The 3,482-nt window shown below is 52.7% G+C and overlaps 1 pseudogene; it reads left to right on the top strand.

Annotated features, from left to right (window-relative positions):
• Positions 1-1,002: 1,002 nt before the first annotated feature.
• LOC100821739 lies at positions 1,003-2,901 on the top strand (annotated as a pseudogene).
• Positions 2,902-3,482: the final 581 nt, after the last annotated feature.

Raw genomic sequence — 3,482 nt, 5'->3', positions numbered from 1 at the left:
CATATATTATCTTACAAGTTGTTTTCTGTCTCGGTCTTCCATGATCTCTGTTGATAGTTCCATACTCGAATTCAAAGATGACCCTGTCGCACACATTTTTTTACGTTGGCAATTTGCATTACTATAAGAGGTTAATTCCAACGTACTACGTACGAAGCTAGTTATATATTTCTTATCCTTTTTGTTCTCATCTGAATACTTATAATGCATGGGGCAACTAAAAAAAGGAAAATAAAGGTCCCTGCATTGACTTTGGCATGTGTAGTTATCGGCTAACGAAAGAGTACTACAGGATCGATCTCTCATCACGATCGAGCACCAGTGAGCTGTCACCCTCGGTGGCCACATGCCACACACAGCCAAGACACCCCTATATATATTATTTTATTTTCAGAATAACCACCATGCATGTATTTTATAGAAAATTAATATAAATGTTTTGGAATCGTGACTCTGCTTGGTGATATATGGCTTCTACTAGTAATAACAAGCAGTCCTGATATTTTTTATGTGATACTATATAGTACTTGTACAAATTTAACATGTTGATATGGTTATGTCAATTCGACCAGTTGTTGCATTTCATTATCAACAGTAGTGGTGTGCTAGCACCTTACCACACTACAATTAAACGTGCACCATTCCATGGCTGGAAGAAGAATACAACGCGCGTGCACCAATATTCCCGGTTTCACATCGTTGTAACCATTTCGTTCACTCATATTTTGCCATCAAGGTACACAGGTTTGACCTGCCACTGCCACTTTTGGAGTACTCACGTAGGAGTTGCGGCTACAAGGACATGACTTTGTGTTCCACGTCATTTAAGAAAAAACAATAAAACATGATATACAAAATATACAGCCATATATATCTTGCAACTGATGCTTGAAAGGATAAATTAATTAAACAAATGTGAAGAAACAATGCTAACAATAGAAAATGCTGTCTTATCTTTTTCGTGAAAAAATCATCTCTTAATTAAAAGAAAACTTGTGCTCGGCAATTATCCGGGGAAAGCTGACACACGCTCATTGTGCATATCCTAATAAGAGGAGAGCACATGGAGAGCTTAAGTTATTAAACGAACAAGTAGTGTTTGCGTGCTTGTCAGATAGACACAGAGCAAGTCGAGTAGCTAGCAATCGCCATGGAAGAGGAGGAGGAACAGACCAAGAATGGCAGCGGTGGTGGGGATGACATCGGGAGGAAGGGCGGTAGGAAGAAGAACAACAAGTATGCAGTGGCCTGCTCCATCATTGGCTGCATCATCTCCATCCTCATGGGCTACGGTAAATTCCAACAGAACCTCAAATCGTCGAAAAATGCCGATGCTTTGCTAGCATTATATTCTGATGGATGCTATATATGCAGACACCGGGGTGATGAGCGGCGCGATGCTGTTCATCAAGGAGGACCTTAAGACGAACGACACGCAGGTGCAGGTCCTGGCGGGGATCCTCAACGTCTGCGCCCTCGTCGGCTCCCTCACCGCCGGCCGCGTCTCCGACCGCATCGGCCGCCGCCGCACCATCTCGCTCGCCGCCTGCATCTTCCTGGCGGGCTCCGTCCTCATGGGCCTCGCCCCCAACTTCGCCACGCTCCTCGCCGGCCGCTGCGTGGCCGGCGTCGGCGTCGGCTACGCGCTCATGATCGCCCCCGTCTACGCAGCCGAGATGTCCTCCGCCGAGATCCGGGGTTCCCTCACCTCGCTGCCCGAGATCTGCATCAGCTTCGGCATCCTCTTGGGGTACGTGGCCAACTTCTTGCTCGCCAAGCTGCCGCTGGTCTATGGATGGCGGACCATGCTCGGGCTCGGCGCGCTCCCGAGCGCCGTGCTCGCTGTCGGCGTTCTGGCCATGCCGGAGTCGCCACGGTGGCTTGTCATGCAGGGCCGGCCAGACGAAGAGGCGCTCGCCGTTCTCAGGAGGGTGTACAGCGACGCAGCTGGGGAGGCGGATGTCCGGTTTGCGGAGATCAAGGCTGCTGCCGGTGAGTCTGCCAGCAAAGGCAAGGGCGTGCTGAAGGAGCTCTTCGTGCACCCGACGCCAACAGTGCGCCGCATCGTCGTGGCCGCCTTGGGCGTGCACTTCTTCCAGCACCTGACCGGAATCGAGGCGGTGGTGCTCTACAGCCCGCGCATCTTCAAAGTCGCTGGCATCGCCACCCGCAATGAGATCCTGGCGGCAACCATCGGCGTGGGAATCACCAAGACAGTGTTCATCATGTCGGCCATCCTGCTGGTTGCCGGCAACCGCTCTACCTCTCCAGCCTTGCCGGCATCATCGCCTCGCTCTCTTGCCTTGGCACTCCGCCTCACCACCAGGGTGGGCAGTGGCGCTAGCCATCGGCACGGTGTTCACCTTCGTGGCGTCCTTCTCCGTCGGCTTGGGGCCAATCACGTGGGCGTACAGCTCGGAGGTGTACCCGCTCCAACTGCGTGCGCAGGGCGCCAGCGTGGGGGTGGCCATCAACCAGCTCATGAACGCTGGCGTGTCCATGACCTTCGTCACGCTGTACAAGGCCATCACCATTGGCGGCGCCTTCTTCCTCTTCGCGGGGCTGGCTATGGTCGCCGCCGCCTTCTTCTACTTTGTCGGGAGGATGACCCCAGGTAGGGTCATGACGACACAACTCTAGCCGAGATGACGGAGACAAAACCGGCATGGTTATGTATGCCGGCATCGTAAAATCAAACTAAAACTAAGCCGGCATCCTGAATGTATGCCGGCCTGACTATATTGTCTTATGAGCTTGCAGGATAAGGACGAGCACCTTGATCTCGGCCCACGCCAAGATCTCTCAACGGTCTTATCCTAACCACGCGGCAGAGGGTAAAGCAGCGTCATCATTATCGTGGAAAAGACAGTCGCCGCTTACGTACCGGTGCCAGGCGACTGCACAAAAGAAGCACCGAAAAAGAATCTCTAACGGAAGCCGGCAGAGGATAGCGGTACTTTCTACAGGGTGCCAAGGAAAAGTAAAGTTGTCTTGTCCCCTACGGGAGGGAACCAAGCAGCGTGCCCGGCGGGGCCCAAGGAAGGTGACGTTAGGACTCGGCCCACATGTCAGTGTGACATGGGCAGCCTATAAATAGAACCTTACCCCTCTGTAGAGAGGGATGGAGCACTTAGGCATCTAGGGTTTCCCCTTCTTCTTCTTCCTCAAGAATACAGCTCAAGAAGCGCCATTGTAGACGGCTGGAGTCTTCATCCGGACGGGAAGCTTTCTCGCCACCGGAGAACGCGTGGTCTCCGGTTTGGTCCAGAGATTCGGCTCTCTGGGTTTCATCGACAACAACGCGGGCTGCTTCAACGACGCATCGCTTCCCTGCGCGGGCCGCTTCATCAACTTTGGCATGCACGAGGTTTATGTTGCTACTGACAGCCCTTTGCAGGTACCCAGAGCCCTAATGCTGGAAGGGACGCTGCGGGAAGTGGCGCGGTCCCAACCAAATCCGGCAGAACGGCGAAACTCCCCTT

This window comes from Brachypodium distachyon, chromosome 4, assembly GCF_000005505.3.
Source record: "Brachypodium distachyon strain Bd21 chromosome 4, Brachypodium_distachyon_v3.0, whole genome shotgun sequence".
Classification (NCBI taxonomy): Eukaryota; Viridiplantae; Streptophyta; class Magnoliopsida; order Poales; family Poaceae; genus Brachypodium; species Brachypodium distachyon.
The sequence above is the reverse complement of the archived record's forward strand: the minus strand, read 5'-3'. Positions and strand labels throughout refer to the sequence as shown.